General features: G+C 41.8%; 1 protein-coding gene across 3 annotated transcripts in view; it reads right to left on the bottom strand.

The window, feature by feature from the left end:
- LOC124527579 (gamma-taxilin-like) overlaps positions 1-18,497 on the bottom strand; it is a 697,565-nt gene that overhangs the window by 9,531 nt on the left and 669,537 nt on the right. The gene's annotated exons all lie outside the window — the stretch shown is intronic.

The following is an 18,497-nucleotide window of genomic DNA, read 5'->3' as shown; positions in this document are numbered from 1 at the left end:
AACAAAGAAGCAGCTCTTCGTGAAAAGAAGGCAATTTATTCTATTGTATGAGAACAGAGAAAATGACAGTCTTGCTGACACTTCAATAAAGCTCTCATAAAGAAAAAATGTTGACAAGTCACACATTTCAAGAGCAAGAGCAAGAGCGACTTATCCAGGAGACTTATCAAACACTCTTACAGGCCACACGTTTACAGCTACTAAAAACACCTTCATTGAAATTTCTGCTGGAAAAGAATAATTTTTCTTTGAATCTTACTACAGACTATGAGTATAGCATAATTCAACTGGCTATATAGGTGCTACACAAATTATCTGCAACCCGACTGGTTTCCTGCCCACTCCCCATTCTTTCCTGCTGCTCATGTATCGGAAGCTGAGTAAAAACATTATTATGTCTATTGGAATTGAATTCTTTCATGGTAATACTAATAACAAATTACTGGTGATGCAGCTCAGACGTGACTACCTTAGGCACCAATGATGACATATTACACTGAACTGACTAGGTACGAGACACTGAGCTGATAAATATTAATGATAAAAAGAAAAATGAACAAGAAGGAGCCCGAGAAGATAGGCACCATTGCAATTAATTGATATATTTGACATGGAGACACAGAAAGCCTGATGGCTTCTCTTTCCTCTACAAAAAAAGGCACAGTTGCAGATAATTTAGTTGCACTTTGCATAGTGCAAGAAAATTATTTGCAACTCCTGTGGAGAAGGAGGGCAGGTAGAAAGAAGTTGAGGGTTTATACAGTCAATGGAAAAAAGTATCTAATATGTGGAGTTTTTATAATAGTGTAGTGATTGTAGACAGAGAGGTATTAAAATGACCATGAAGACCTAGCTGTGATTTCATCTGCCTGGCTGTATTTTTGGACACCTTGAGTGGGTTTTTGTCTGGCAGGTGCAATGGATGGACAAAGTGGAGCATGTATATTTCCAGAAAGACTGATTTTTATGGTATATGAAATCTAAGGGAAAAAACAGACACAAAGACTGAAGGTAGTACAGACAAGGTGAAAGTAGAAGCTCAATGTACTGCTTGCTGCAATGGTTACAGAGAGAACAAATATAGTGCGAATCCTTCTAAAAGTATTTGCTGGACTGGTGATACTCAGAATCTGAATGGAGTATCTGTACTTGTGGCTTTTGATGTCCTCTGTACATAAGGTAGCCAAAGCAGAGGGTGGCCAAGGGGGTACAGAGACGAGATAGGTAATCAAGGACAAGGGTCACGGAACAAGAGACTGAAGTGACATCAGAGAAAGCTGTTCCACTCCTACAACTTCATTATTTTGGAACTCTGGAATCTATTCAAAGTCCTGCACCCTCCAAGGGCATGCTGAGCCAGTAAACAGTGGTTAATTTTGGTTAATTTAAGCCAACAGTGCAGGAGCAGATATTCACTCTTCACTCCACTCCCATGCTCCTGTGGCAGGCAGCTATACTATCACATGTTCCTGCAGTGGCTTACAGGAGCCAGGTAAGCAGTAAGGTCTCAGTCTTTCAAAAATATCAAAGATATGTGTTTGACTGCGATTGACACATCTGATCACAAAGGTGCACACAGAGTGGTGGCCACCATCATTGCAGATGCCTCCCACCATATGAAGTGGCACACAGGGTATGTAGGGAAACAGACCCTACTTAATTATTATTTCCCTCATTTCACTTATCCTCTTTTCTTCTTTGGAGGGGAAGGCATACACTGAAGTACTATGGCATTCAAAAACAACCATATATCTGTGGAAATTTAGAAAGTCACCCATGCAAGCCTAGAATGAAAGACAACCAGGGAAGACCTTAAGTTTGCATTTCATTCTAATCTCTGACAGACCTTGTACAACACTAGCCAAACAAGGAAAGGCAAAAAACAAAACCTAGGTAAACTAGAGAGAATCTAATATTCAAGTTACCATGCCATAATATTTAAATATCTAGTTTTCAACAACAACAGCAGTACAAAGAAGTAGGACAGTATGGCCAATTCAAAGGAAAAACGTAAGTCAACAGAAACTGTCCCAGACGAAGATCAGATGATAGAAATACCAAACACATTAAAATAACACCTTTAGCTCTTTACACTGCCCAAAGAGCTAAAGGATGATGAGGATAAAGCCAGGAAAACAATGTAGGAATTAAAAGGAAAAAAAGTCCATAACGAGGGACCATAAAGAGGAACTAAAATAAAAATATGGAATTGAAAAGTACAAAACTGAAGTGAGCAATTCACTACAAAGATTTAAAATCAGATATGAACAGACAAAGAAATCAGTAAACTGGAAGATACGTCAATGTAAATTCTCAACTCCAGGGAATGAAAAAAAAATGAGGAAAAACCTAAGAGCATAAAGGACCTTTGGGACACCACCAAGTGGAGCAACATATGCACCGTGGGAATCAAAGAAGAGGGATGGGCAGAGAAATTATTGGAAAAAATAAGGGCACAAACTTCCCCAAATTTGATGCAACATATGAATGCCAAAAAGCTGGCTGAACACCAGGAAGGATAAACAGACACCCACACTGAGGCACATTATAATAAAAACTGCCCGGTGCCAATGACAAAGAGAAAACCTTGAAAGCAGCAAGAGGGAGAGTGACTCATCACCTATGAAGGAATCTCCATAAGATTATCAGCTAATTTCTCAGCAGAAGCCAGAAGTCAGTGGCCTTCAAAGTGCTGATGTGTTGGAGGGAGACAATCCCTCCTGTATCTGACAAAACTGTCCTTCAAAACTGACGGAGAAATGAAGACATTCACAGATTCAGCTCTTGTGGAAGAGCTGAGGGGGGTGGTGACCACATTCTTGAGTGCTGGTATCTCCTAGAGGGGAGTGTGTAAACATATATGCTGCTCCTGTTTTTACTTCTTATACTTTGGTTTGTTGTGACTATTGCCCGGGGGAGGGAGGACACCCCTTCATTGCCTGGCTCTAGTGGCAGATTCAGCTCTTGTGGAAGAGCTGAGGGGGGTGGTGACCACATTCTTGAGTGCAGGTATCTCCTAGAGGGGAGTGTGTAAACATATATGCTGATCCTGTTTTTACTTCTTATACTTTGGTTTGTTGTGACTATTGCCCGGGGGAGGGAGGACACCCCTTCATTGCCTGGCTCTAGTGGCCAGTGGGGACTATACTCATAGATCCCACAGGACTGTTACAAATGGAGAACCATCCATGTGGGCTGAGCCAACACACACCAAGCACAGTGAAGAAATGGCAGACTGAAATGTAACCCAGTCTTTCTGTGGAAGAGGCCTATTAGCATATCGTCAAAAGGCAGGCTTCTAAATTAAGCATACATCTAGGAGCCAACTACAAATCCTCTATACAAGGCAGGAAGAGGAGGCACCATCTTCACACTCTACGTCTACCACGTCCCAGGAGATCAGCGTCTTCAAGGAAGGAGACTTTGTATATGTCTAGCACCACTGATTGCCAAGATGACACATCCCTGGAATGCTTGACTCTTGTGGCCAGCCAAGTTTGTGTTCACAGGTTCACAAAACAGTAACAGATGAAGAAACAGTTCTTAACTGTCTATCACCCAAGGGATTAGTGCACAGAGACCGGACTGAAGGTTTATCCCTTAGCCTTCCTCTGAAAGAGTGTTATTTGCATACTTTGAAAGCTGCTGCCTTTGTAGCATCTGGCTTACAATCAGCCTGAATCTCAGCGATGGACTGTTCCCTTTGGGAAACTGACACACCCTCAGCTTCTGAGAGCCACTAAAAATAAAGTAGGTTCTGTGAACAGTCACAGCAGTTTCAGATAAAATCAAGAGCTAAGGCAAGGTTTATCTCCTACACGAGGCCACTGCTTTGGGACTGAGACGGATGGCTGTTTCATCTAATACATAGAAACAAGGGCAGAAATTCAACCAAAATAACAAAATGGAGGAATATGTTCCAAAGTTAAGACAAGGACAAAACCTCAGATGAAAACCCTACTGACACAGAAATAAGTGATTTACCTGATAAAAGGCAGTTCAAATTAACAGTCCTAAAGACGCTCACCAAGCCTGGGAGAAGAACAGATGAACAAAGTGTGAAATATAATAAAGTAATAGAAAATACATATTAATATTCAAATAGAAGTCATAGAAGGATATACACGAACTGAACTGCAATATATGCAAGAGAGGCTTGAGCAGCAGATTAGATGAAGCACAAAAAGGAATCAGTGAAGTGGAAGACAAGGCAGTGGAACTCACCCAATCAGAGAAGCAAAAAGAAAACAGAATTAGAAACAGCTTTAAGGCACACCAAGCTCACCAACATTCACATAATAAAGGTCCCAGAGGAGAAGATATTGAGAAAGGGGCAGAAAACATATCAAAGAAACAACAGCTCCAAACTTCCCAAACCTGGGGAAGGATGCAGACACCCAGATAAAGAAAGCCTGCAGTGTTCCAAGTGACAATTCAAAGAGACCCATCCGATAAACATAGATAAACTTTCAAATTAAAGACAAGGAGAGAGTCTAAAAGCAACAAGAGAAAAAACAAAGAAACAAACAAAAACACCCTGTATGTACAAGGGAATCCCCATGAAACGATCAGCAGACATTTCAGCAGAAACTGTGTGTAGGCTAGAGCGAAGCGGCACAACGTATTTACAAAGTAATGAGAGAGGAAAAACAAATTCACAATAGTGTGGAGATTAAACATCACAAAGTGAAAAACCAACGGAAATCTAAAGAAATAAAAATAGAAATCTAAAGAAATAAAAAAAAATCTTCTGACAAATTACAGTGGATAAACAACATACCAAAATTTGATGCAGCAAAAACATTCCTAATAGGGAAGTTCATAGTAATAAATACCTATACCAAGACACAGAGCCCAAATGAACCACCTACTTTATACCTCAAGGAACTAGGGAAAAAAGGAATAAACAAAGCCCAAAGTTAGTAGAAGGAAGGAAATAACGCAGATCAGAGTGGACTAAAAGGAATAGAGACTACAAAGGCAGTAGAAAAGATTAGGGACAGCTAATGTTCTTAAAAAAAAAAAAAAGGCAAATTTAGCTACACTAACCAAGTACACTACAGAACTCAAATAAAATCAGAAACGAAGGAGACATTACAACACATACCACAGAATACAAAGGATTATGAGACTATCATGCACAATTGTAGAGCAAAAGAATAGGTCAACCTAGAAGAAATGGATAAATTCCTAGAAAAGATAACCCACGAGCACAATGATAAAGGAACAGAAAATATGAAAACACAAATTTCAAATAATAAGACTGACTCGGTTATTAACAATTTCTCCACAAACTAAACTCTGGGACCCATGGCTTCAACGTTGAATTCAATCCAAATTTTAGAAAATTAACACTATACCTCAATCTCTTTCAAAAAAAAAAAAAAAACCCGATGAGAGAACATTTCCAATCTCATTTTCATGAGGCAAAGTCTTACTGTGACAGCAAAACCAGACAAGGACACAACAGGGAAGGAAATCACAAGCCAATATCCCTGAGGAACAGAGATGCAAAACTCCTCAACAAAATATTAACAAACCAAATTCAACGATACAATCAACGAAACATATACTATGAACAAGTGGGATTTATTCCAAGAATACAAGGATGGTTCGACATTCACAAATCAAAGCTACACTACGATAATAAAATAAAGGATAAAAATCGTGTGATCATCACAATAAATGCAGAAACATCAACATCCGTTTATGAGATAAACACTCCTGACAAAGCGGTTTGCAGGAAAGACACCTCATTGCGATGAAGACCATATATGACAAGCCCACACCTAACATCATAGCCCAACGTGGAAAGCTGACAGCTATTCGTCTAAGATCTGGAAAACGACAAGGATGCCCACTCTCACCACTTTTAACTCTATAGACTATCAGAAATCCTGGACAAGCAATTAGACAAGAAAACAAATAATAATAATATAATCCAAATTGGAAAGGAAAAAGTAAGGATCTCTAATTATAGATGACATTATATCATATGTATAGAGAAGCCTAATGAGTCCACCAGCAAACTTCTAGCACTAATACCTGAATCAGTAAAGTTACAATCTGTGAAATTAGTACACCAAAATCAGCTGCGTTTCTCTCTATCCAAGGAGGAATTGGGAAAACAATCCCTTTTACAGTTACACTGAAAATAATAAAATATCTGAGAATAAATTTAAACAAGGAGATGAAAGACCTGCACTGAAAACTAAAAGACACCAATGGAAAAAAAATGAATAAGATACAAATAAATGGAAAGAGATTCCATGCTCATGAGGGTACAAGAATTAACATTTTTAAAAATTATGTTTATTTATTTTTGTGTGTGAGAGGGAGAGAGACAGGGCGTGAGCAGGGAGGGGCAGAGGGAGAGCGAGGCACAGATTCTGAAGCAGGCTCCAGGCTCCGAGCTGTGAGCACAGAGCTGGACACGGGGCTCAAACTCATACACACCGCGAGATCACGACCTGAGCTGCAGTCAGATGCTTAACCGACTGAGCCACCCCGGTGCCCCAAGAATGAACATTTTTAGGATGTTCATACTAGTCAAGGCAATCTACCAAGTCATGCGATCCCCATCCAAATTCCAGTGGAACAACAACAGAAACAGTACAAGCCTAAAATACACACAGAACCAGAGAACCACTATGGTGATTGCTTTCGAGGTTTCTCAGAAAATGAAAGGTAGTAGAACTTCCATATTCCACTTGTAAGTCTTTGGGGAAGGAGATGAACATTCAAACTAAAGAATATATGTGCCCTAAAGCATTATTTACATTAGCTAACAAAGGGAAACACTAAGCGTCCACCAATTCATGAATGGATAAAAAACTCTCTCACACGCACACACACTCACACCCACATACACCCACACACCCAATGAGAGAGGGCAGGCATATTATTCAGATATAAAAATGTAAGGGAATGCTGCTATTTGCAACAACATGCATGGAACCTGAGGACATTACGCCAACTGAAACAAGTCAGACAGAGAAAGACAAATACTATGTGATCTGATCTATACGTGGGTCCTAAAACAAAACCAACACAAATTCTGGTGGTGGCCAGAATCAGGGTTGGGGGAGCCAAGAATGGGTGACTGTGGTCAAACGGTACAAACTTCCACTTACTACATAAATAACTCCTGAGGATGTAATGTACTGTATCTTGACTACAAGTAATGACAAATAGTGTACCATATCTTTGCCAGTGGACAAGGCAGAAGATCTTAAAAGTTCTCATCAGAAGACAAATAAAATTTGTGACTATGTGTGTTGATGGATTTTAACTAGACTTATTTTGATCACTTTCCATTGTGTACAGATATCTGATCATCAGGTTGTACAAGTTATAACATTTATATCTCAATAAAAAAAATGCTAGTAAGTAACTCAATGAGCAACTCAACACATGGTGCTTCTACATACTGCCTGCAAGAGATTCACGTTAGGTCCAAAATACAAACAGGTAGAGAAAAACAGGTAGAAAAGGATATTCCATACAAAACGTACCAAAAGACAAATGGGATGGCTATACTAACATCAGGACATTGTTAAGGAGGCAGTATTACCAAAGTGATCTACAGATTCAATGCATCCCTATCAAATTACCAGGGGTGTCTTTTTTACAAAAGTGCAAAGATCCATTCTAAAATGATATGGAATCTCAAGGGACTAGAAGAGCCAAATACTGAAACAAAAACACAAAACAAAACAAAACAAAACAAGAAAACAGCTGAATGACTCACACCTCCTGACTTTAAAACTTAAAACATGGGGCGCCTGGGTGGCGCAGTCGGTTAAGCGTCCGACTTCGGCCAGGTCACGATCTCGCGGTCCGTGAGTTCGAGCCCCGCGTCGGGCTCTGGGCTGATGGCTCAGAGCCTGGAGCCTGTTTCCGATTCTGTGTCTCCCTCTCTCTCTGCCCGTCCCCCGTTCATGCTCTGTCTCTCTCTGTCCCAAAAATAAATAAACGTTGGAAAAAAAAAAATAAAAAAATAAAACTTAAAACAAAGCTACAATAATCAAAATGATGTGGTGTTGGGATGAAGACAAACATGAAGATTAATGAAACAAAGAGCACAGAAATAATTTCTCAAACACATTTTCAAATGATTTTCCACAAAGGGTGCCGAGGCATTCGGAGGGCAAAAATCTGCCCCTGCAACAAAAGATGCTGAGGAACTAATACCCACACTAAACAAAAAAGAAGAAGAAGAAGAAACGGAAACAAGAATGAAGCTGGACATTTAACACCAAACGCAATACTTAACTCAGAATAGCTGAAAGTTCAAGTAACGTCAGGAAGAAGACAAGGATGTCCACTCTCACCACTTATCAATGATTAGTGTAACGCCTGGCCACAGAAATCAGACAAGAAAAAGACATGAGAGGCATCCACACTGGAAAAGAAGAAATTAAACTGTCACTGTTTGCAGATGACAGGTCCTATACATAGAAAATCCTAAAGACTCGACCAAAAAAATAAATAAGTAAATAGTATAAGTAATAAACTAATTAGGGAAAGTGGCAGGATACAAAATTAATACGCACATACCAGTAGTGAGTCTTTACAGTAATACGAAGTAGCAGAAAGAGAAATTAAGGAAGTAACACCATTTACGATCTTACCCCAAAAATAACTAAGCAAATAACCCTGTGAATAAACTTAACCATGCAGGGTAAAACATCTCTACTTGAAAAACTGTCAAACACTGATATAATAAATTGACGATGACACAAAATGAATGGAAAGACATTCCCAAAGACATTCCATATTCATGGATTGGAAGACATTCATGCTAAAATGCCCATATTGCCCCAAACAATCTACACATTGAGTGCAATCCCATCCAACTACCAACAGTAGCCCTCACAGAACTAAAACAAATAATACCAAAATTGGTAGGAAACCCCAAAAGACCCTGAATAGACCAAAAAAAAAAAAATCCTAATAAATATTGATGTAGAAACAGGAGGCATCCCAATACCAGATTTCAGGATATAGTACAAAGCTGAAGTATTTAAAATATTTGGTACTGGCTCAAAACACACACACACACACGCACGCACGCACGCACGCATGCACGCACACGCACAGATGAATAGGACAGAACAGAAACCCCAGAAATAGACCCACAAGTATGCAGCCAACTAATCTTCCACAAAGCAGGAAAGAATATTCAGGGGGGAAAAGAAAAACAAATGGCTCTGGGAAATCTGCACAGCAACGTGCAGAAGGGTGAACCTGGACCATTTTCTTCACCATACACAAAAATCAATTGAAACTGGACTGAGTGAGACCTGAAAGCATAACACTCCTAACAAGAGGACCCAGGCAGAAATGTCTCTGACATCTACCATAGCAACACTGCCTCGATGTCTCCTGAGGCAAGGAAAACATCAGCAAAACAAACTACTGAGATAATGACAAAATACAAGCTTCTGCACAGCGAAGGAACAGGAGACAATCTACTGGATGGGAGAAGAGGTGGGCAGATGACAGATCGGATAACGGGTTAATACCTGAAATATATAAACAACTGATACAACTTGGGCGAACACAGCTTTCCTGAGGTCGACTCCTAGGAACACCCAGGAAATCGACCTGCAGTGTGTGTGTGTGGAGTGGCAGAACCATCTCCAGAGTCAGAGGGAGACAACATGGGAGGTGCGAGGTGCGTGGAAGTGAACTGGGTGACAGAGAAATGGTGATGCCATGGAGGGAGGGAACCCTTTCCACAGAGAGACGAAACGAAGAGAAACAGAGGGGCGCTGAGTTCGCAAAAGAGGAAACCCTCTCTGACCACGGGACTGGGGGGCAAAAAATACACAAAAAGGGCCACAGGTGTTTCTTTGTTTGTTTGCTGTTTTGTTTTGTTTTGTTTTGTTTTTCAAACAGCATTTGGAACTCAAACTCAGGTTTTGGAAGGGTGTGACTTTCTCAGGAGCAGAGCTGTGGCTTCCGGGGGAAGAGAGAAATGGTCCCAGGGTACATAGCATGGTATAGAGATACCCGGGGTGCACTGGGAGAGAACATTCCTCTTCCTGGAGTACTTTTGGAACAGGGTATATTACTATCTCAAGGACGAAAGACCCTGCCAAGCCCCAGCACAAAGGCGTCCGTCAGCAGGGGACAGAGGTGCATCCAGAGGGAATATAACTTTTGCCGCTTTTAGCAATGCTACACCGTGGATTCCGCACACTGTGCAGGCGGGGGACTGATCATCAGGGGCAGGATTTCAGACAGTGTGGAGAGGCTCTAATCTACAGGAGGGAGTGGGGACCCATGTGAGACCAGGTCCATGAAGGCTTTGGGTTCTGAATCCCAGCCACACCCCCCAAAAAACCCAAAAAACAAAACAACAAAAAAACCCACACACACACAGAAGAGTTGTGGCACACTGTGAACAGACTGCCCTCGCTCTTCTGTTAGGACTATTTGAAGAGCAGGGAGTGGAAGATCCCCTGTCCATGAGGCAAGAGATTAGAGTGGTGCCATTGCCTGCCAGAACACAAACAGGGTCAGACTTTAGAGAGCAGCACAGCAGCCCCCAGCGGATGAGCGACCCGCTTAATGCAAAGCCTGCTGCTCCCTGCCTGTCAACTGAGAGGCAAGACTGATGCTGAGCGAGGCAGCAGGCTGGTCTTCCAGAAGACCAGCACCGACAGCACCCCACAAGCACCAAGTGTACTGAAAATCAAGTGTCCAAATGACACCCACAGTTCTGGTGGAAATAAGACCAGCCTTGCTTATTTATTTTATTTTTACTTTTTTCATTTAAACTCAGGTTCATAGTCTCTTGTTTATTTTTCATTTATTTTTCGCGTTTTGGGTCGGGCTTTTTCTTTTCTTTCTTCTCTTCACTTTCTCAGTCTTCTTTTGCCTTTTCTTATTGTACTGAAATATCGGGACAGTCATGTGAAAACAAATGATAAGCCATATCACATACACTTCGCATACAAGGCACTTAAGTTTACTCACCATATAGAAAACTCCTGTAGAGGCCAATGGCAGGACGCCCCGAGATGGGCCACTTTGGCACAAAGATTATTTCCAGTTAAAAACAGTCACAACCGAACAGACTCAGCAAAAGTTTGTTGTTGCTTTTTTAAAAATTTTTAAATGTTTTTTTTCTTTTGAGAGAGAGAGAGACAGAGAGACAGAGAGACAGAGAGAGAGAGAGAGAGAGAGAGAGAGAGAGAGAGGCATGAGCTCGCGAGGGACAGAGAGAGGCAGACACAGAATCCAAAGCAGGCTCCAGGCTCTGAGCTGTCAACGCAGAGCTTGACGTGGGGCTCAGGCTCACAGCTGTGAGATCGTGACCCGAGCTGAAGTCAGTGGCTTAAGCAACTGAGCCACCCAGGCGTCCCAACTCAGCAAAAGTTTTTGACCCTCTTGTCTCCCTCAGCTGACTCAATACAACTTAGATGGAGGAGCTGCTCCTGGAAGGAGCAATCTGCACAGATAACTACATTATGATAAGAACGAGGGGTGGAAGACAGGGACTGAAGCAGGTAAAACAAGGAGCAATTCAGCAAAGCCTTTTTGTTAAAATTCCTATGCCCCATTGTCTGCAAACACTTTATCTACTCTCTATCTTTTTCCTGTGATTTGCACACCTTCCCTTTGAAAGCCCAGACTCCTACCTGCTTCTCCTTAGTGCAGAATGATGTGTGTCACATATATCCAGTCTTTCAATTTTGTGTTGGTGTGGAGTCCCCATGTATATGAAATTGAATTTGATGTTTTTTCCTGTTACTCTCCTCGTATCAATTTGATTCACAGTGCAGCTAGAAGGATCTGGAAGGGGACATGGAATTCCTTCCTCCCCAACAATGTTATGGAACTTCACTCAAACAGAAAAGAAAAGAAAAGGAAAAAAAAAAAAACCCACCCTAGAGGAGCGAAGATGGAGGTGTGGTAGGAGGACCCTAGGCTTGCTTTGTCCCTCGAACACAGCTAGATAACCATCAAATCATTCTGAGTACCCACGAAAATGACCTGAGGACTGACAGAAACAAACTCCACAAGTAGAGAGAGACAAGAGGCCACACGAAGAAAGGTAAGAAGTGCAGAGACATGGTTTGGGAGAGAAACAGATCGCACGTGCTGCAGAGTGCAGAGAACCCTAGTCACAAAGAAGGGTGAGAAAGAGGCACACTCAGGGGAAGACACAAGAACATTTCCCCAAAGGCACTCACTCCACAACGAGAGGGGGTGAATTTTGTGAGCTTTTGTAAACAGTGGGGTTCAAAGCCTGGAGTTTCACAGGTCCCCAGGATAGCTGGGATGGAGACCTGAGGACGGTGCCCTACTCCTGGAGAGAAGACAGGCAAACAACTTCTGGGCAGATGGCATGTTCTAAGGATCACCTCAGTGGGCAGGGAGAGACTGCTGGTTTGTTTTGGAACACATCTGTGAGGCGCGGCATTGCCTCCGTGGAGACAGAGGAGCTGGTGGGCACCATTTCCTCTGCTCCTGAGCGGAGGTGCAGAGACACATCCTGAGGGCAGCTAACCACAACACTGCATAGCAGGCTTGCTCCAAATCCCACACCCTTGTGGCTCTGGTGTGACTGCCCTTCTGTACCAAACCTGCATCTGTCGCAGCACAGCGAGAACCTTTCCCAGAGGACCGGTGCCAATCTCCCCAACGCCAGGACCCTGAAGTTTGGAAGTTTAGAAGTCAGCAGAGCTGGCTGGGGTAAACCCCAAATGCACTGTGCTCCTCTGGGCCGGCAAGTAACCCGGAATAGACAGAAAGCAGCAATCTGAAAGACACCTAGACACATGAGGGGAAATTATTCACTCTTCTTGGGGGGGACTTCCCCGAGAGCATAAGCATGAACTCCTCTCTCCAGAAACAACGGACCTGGCTAGGTCCCATTTCTGTCCCCCCGCCCCCACCACAAGCCACTTGGGTAAACAGCACAGTGCCCACACAGTGGATGCCTGAGCTGCTAACACCGAGTCCTGCCCCCCTGCACTCTGCTGGCACCGCTTCTGTGCATACGAGCCAGTGCAGGGGGCCCCTCCCCCAGAAGACCAGCACACATCCCCCACACCCCACGTGTACCGACCATTGAGTTGTGCAGGACTTCAGTTCTAGTGGAACTAGCATCAGGTCTCTTTTACCATGCCTGCTTAAAAACTTACCCCACTCTGGCCAAGGACCCAACACTGTCCACTGCAGGTAAAGACAGCATCTGCAGATGACTGGCCTGAGGGATAGAGCAGCCACAGCAGAGCAGCAGAGCACACGAAGCATACACCACAGACATTCCCTGAGGCATGAAGTCCTGCACATTATATGACTGGTTCTTCATAAAGCCTTTAGTCTCAGGAACAGGAAACATTATCAGGCTTTTCTAACACAGAGAAGAAGACAGAGACCTAGACAAAGTGCCAAGAAGAAGGAATTCGTCCCCAAAGAAACAACAAGATAAGGTCGCAGCCAGAGATCGAACCCAAGCACATGTAAGTAACATGCCTGGTGGAGAATTTAAAGCAACAACCATAAGGACTGAAGGATCTTGAAGGGGACATTAAATTTCTTCCTCCCCAACAACCCTCAGCTCCATTAAAAGACACATTTATGAGACATGAGAATCTAGTATTCTCTGGTATTATGTTTATCACCTACAAAAAAGGATGCACATTGAATCCGATACAGTGTGTGGCATTTTCAATACAGTTTCTGAAGACAATTTAATATGCTTTAAGATCAGAAACCAGTTTTAATGACCACAGTCAATAACAGGACATAATTATTTAACACTTCCGACTTGAGTTTTTTCAGTTAGGTATTTTATGTTTGCTATTTTTCATAAGCCAACTAACATAAACTGTCTGTATCACTGACTCAAAAATAATGCAGCAATATTATTCCCATAAAATGTATAGAGTAAGCTTTTTTAAAAGTAGAACTCGGGGTGCCTGGGTGGCGCAGTCGGTTAAGCGTCCGACTTCAGCCAGGTCACGATCTCGCGGTCCGTGAGTTCGAGCCCCGCGTCGGGCTCTGGGCTGATGGCTCAGAGCCTGGAGCCTGTTTCCAATTCTGTGTCTCCCTCTCTCTCTGCCCCTCCCCCGTTCATGCTCTGTCTCTCTCTGTCCCAAAAATAAATAAAAACGTTGAAAAAAATTTAAAAAAAAAATAAAAAATAAAAGTAGAACTCAAATTTAAATACATTTCTACTTGATGTTTCATATTCTCTACATTATAAATGAATTTAACTATTCAACATATTAAATTATGTTCCTAAAAAAACTTAAAGGGGATAAGTCTTTCAGGTCTGGTTATGAATTTTCATTCAGCATTTACGATTGTTACAGCAAATACTTGGTGCCCAGGAAGAGACAAGTGACAAGCACTTGTGGAATCAGAAAGACTGTTTATTTCGCACCACTCACTGCCACTCAGTGAAGTCACCTCCAATGGCTGAGCATCTGGCTCAGGTTTTACTGGTCCTTTATACATGATGCACTTCCAGGGGCTAGTATAGTCAAGCTACTGGTTCCTGACTTCTGACTGATGCAAGAGACAGGCAAGATTGCAGAAGCCAAAATCATGCAAGGTGAGTATCCGACCTCACACATCTGACTCCTCTTTTTATTTCTGTTTACCAGCTTTCTTCCTCATTCACCCCTCCTGATTCTCAATCTGATGTAGCAGACTTAGGGAAAATCAGTTTGTGGAAGCCAGGGAATCCTTTGCTGCCATGGAGGAGGGGCAAAAACTGTTCTGGCTTCTTCCTGCTGGACAGGGACATTGAAGGGGAGTGTGAGACAGCTAGGGTTCTTTGTACTCTCCAAATGAGAGTAGCAACAGCTAGAATGGTCCAGCTGGAGCATCATATGGAACTTTATAGCTTCTAAACGAGAGGAAATAAACTCTATTAGCACATTAAGAATACAAGGACCAAACTGGAGGGCTATGAGAAGCGTTAAGACAGGACCAGCTAAAGAGAGGAGCCAGGATGTCCAGTTCCATATGTTGCTCCAAGATTTCCAGGAGTCTGCTAATTTTTGCCTCCGTTTGTTGATTTGTTCCTATTAGAGAAAGAGTTAAGGCAGCCGTTTACCATATCTTATAAAAGGCCTGATGCAGTACTTGAATGATCTTTCAGGTATTTGAGCTCAATAATAGAAATTTCTCCTGCTCTGCTTGTAACCATCCCAAGGGCTGGAGTCACTGGAGCCAGTGTCCATTAGTTAGACCCCAGTTTATTTCCCTGGGAGAATAGATGGGATTGAGTCTCCTTTAATAATTGATACAGTGTGAGAGTTAATTTCTGAACCCTGGTATCCACAGCCTACAATATCCAGTAATCCTCCAAAACTGACATAATTGTTTATCTGTCCTGGAGTTAGCAGCACTGTAGTCTCCAATTAGTTATAATATCCCTTTATAGCAAGGGGGTAAGGCTCTCTGGAATTATCAGGAAAGAATGAGAAAAAATTATACATCCCAGGGGCTGAGAGAAAGTTTAGTTACAAGTTTTCCAGAAATGCTTCCAATCATTATGCTGCATTTGGATAGTTGGCCTGGAGTGGAAAAGACGACAGAATATATGGCTCCATTATCAATTATGAAGTGATCCGACATGCTAGTTACCTGAGTTTTCCAGAGTTACTACAGGGTCCAGGCTTCCAATAGACAGCTGGTTCTGGGAACCACTCCAAAGAGCCCCAGACCCCTCAGTCCCTTTCAGGGACACTGGTTATCTGAGCCCTTGGGGATGGAGGTCCTCGAGGGCACTCAGGCTTCAAGTAATTGTTTCCACAAAGGTGGCATGGCTTATGGGGCTCTGAATTCTGTTGTTGCTTTTGAGGGCAGTCTCATTTCCAGTGGCTTATCCACATAAGTGGCATCTGGGGCCAGGACCTCACGTAGTCTGGTCTGACATGGTATGTAAGGTGACAACTAAGGACTCAGGTTGTTTTTTTAATTCTCCTACCTGTTTTTGTTTGTTTTTGTTTTGTTTTTATCTTGGTTGTAATATACCCAGTTGGCAGCGTGTAAGAGCTCCTCCAGTTTCCTTCAAGTACAACAGCCAATTTTTGCATTTCCTCTGAATAATTAGGGCTGATTAAGTGATAAATTTGTCCTTTAAAATCATCTCAGCTTTAGGGCTGTCAGGGGAGATAGCCATATATGTCATGAGAGCCTCCCCCAACCTCCCCCAGAAGGCCATTGGGGCCTCATTTGGTATTTGTAAAATAGTGGCTAATTTAGCATAATTTAAGGGTTAAAACTTAGGTATCTAATTTTTTTTCAAAATATAAGCTTGGAGGTGGCAGCGATACCATCCCTCAATGGGATGGTCATTGTCTCAATTAGGATCTCAGGATGGAATTTCCTGAGCTCCAGTAGGGGGCTGGAATTTCTCTATAGTACCTCTAGTCCCTTGGTAATTGATGACTTGCTAATCTCCATATCTCTTAGCTGCTGAGACAAGAAATTGAACCCCAAATTTTTCTATCTCATTAAGAGTCTGATTTAACAAAGATCAACTCAAAAGCATACATAGTATTTTGAAAAACCTCTATACAACACCTGATCAGAAAATTTACCCGATCTCCTTTTATCTGTCTTAAACCTTGTAGTGTAAAAGTTTCTCTTTCTGGCATTCTAGCTTCTTGTAAGGGAAACATGTCTGTTATATTACAGGGAAGGCCTGTATAAGGTGGGCAACAAGGAGCAGAATTGTATGTTTTTTAATACACATATATAGATTGAGGACCGAAGAAGGAGGAGGGTGAGGTGGAAGACTTCCCTTCCTCCTTCTCTAGGTCTTTTTTTGGATACAGGCAAGAGGCCATTAATTGTTTCCCCTCCTGATTGCTGGACTTCAGAAAGGGTTGCCATTAAATCAGGATCCACATTACATTGCTTACATGTATCTCTTTTTTCTTCAGGCCGAAAAACAATGAACATATGGAAATTCTGCCATTTATCATCACATTTGCAAACAATTCCAATTGTAGAATGGTTATATCATTGATATTTCCCTCTGGCAACCAGGTTTCTTCCTCCAATTTGTATTGGGGCCAAACCTTTGTGCAAAAGAAAATGAATCATAATGCATTCAAAAGGAGTAATGGCCTTGGTTGGGGAATTACCCATCTATAGGGAAAAGGGAAAAAAGTGTCCCTTAATTTCCTACAGGGGCCAGGAGAAACTTCATCTCCTGGCTCCGCACTATGGCTGGCTATGCAACTTGCAGCCAAAAGCCTTGTCATTTTCACAAGATGCTGGTAGTAGTCTCTCTTACCCAGGCGTTACCCCACCTTGCAGAGCTTACCTTGTCTTCCCTGATTTCTCCTACCCCTCCGTTTCCTACCTGGGGTGTTTGGGCTGTGACCAAGAAAAACTTCTCTGGTTGTCTCAGGATCCACTAATCTTATTTTGGCCCAACAGTAACTTACATATTGAATATCAGCCATTGGGTGGGGGGTTAAAGAGCAAAAATCAAGGTCTATTTCCCTGCCTTTCTGAACAAAGGCTTTTATGGGCCTCCAAGCTTGTTGGTGAAACCTGACATTTTCTACCTCCCTCTACATACCTCTCTCCTCCTATTTCTTCTATTAAGTGCAGCCAGCATGACAACCTCCTATATCATCTGGGGTGCCTCCTGCACCATGGGCTCCTCCTCCACTCACTGTCAAAAAGCAAAGAGCACCCCTTTAGAGTTACACTGCCTACCTCAGATTTCCTCACTGGTGCCACAGATGAAACTTGATAATGGTGAACAAATTGGTTGACTTTTAAGTGAACACAGGTGTAACATATTTGGTATTTAAACTAATGTTAAGTTTCTTTGTTTAATTAAGATAGACATGTATTTAGAGTTATCAGTAATAAATACAGTCATTTTCTACCTACGTTTACCGAGAGTCAAATAAGTTCATGTTATCTCTGTTGCAATTTGTAAGCAAAAGGATGACTTAAAATGATGGTTAATTTTGTTTATCTCAAAGTATTAATGGTTAAATGTTAAGACAGCTTTAAGGGTCTTTGATACATTGCAACAATGCTTTAAAGTTTTGCTTGGCTGATAAGGTAGATTAAGTTTGTTGAATATTTAGGCCTTTTCCAAATTGGATGGGATATTATAAAGCATTGCTTACTAAACATAAGTTTGTGCTTTTGACTTATTGCAGAAAAACAAGGATATCTGGATCTGTTGGAAAACATGCTTTGTGTTTAAAAGTTGGAATTCTGATGTAATGTACAGCTCGCAATGGATTACTACTTATTTTTCACTGGAGACTAAGATTTCTAAGAGTTAAAATTCTGTTAAATGTAGTTAAACTGATAGAAATAAGGAAAGAAGCTCTGTGTGTAGAAAAGTATTTAAGAAATATATAAGAAATAGAAATGCATTTTTGTTGAAGGTAAAAGACAAAGTAATTTTGTTCTAAATAAGACTGGTTGGTTGGTGAGAAGTGTCTAGAGGCAAAACGTAAATGCAAAGAAAAGTTATAGAAGAT

The sequence above is a fragment of the Lynx rufus genome, unplaced genomic scaffold (assembly GCF_022079265.1).
Source record: "Lynx rufus isolate CCGP_SWC_20201006 ecotype Redwood Valley unplaced genomic scaffold, mLynRuf1.p SCAF_51, whole genome shotgun sequence".
Classification (NCBI taxonomy): domain Eukaryota; kingdom Metazoa; phylum Chordata; class Mammalia; order Carnivora; family Felidae; genus Lynx; species Lynx rufus.
The sequence above is the reverse complement of the archived record's forward strand: the minus strand, read 5'-3'. Positions and strand labels throughout refer to the sequence as shown.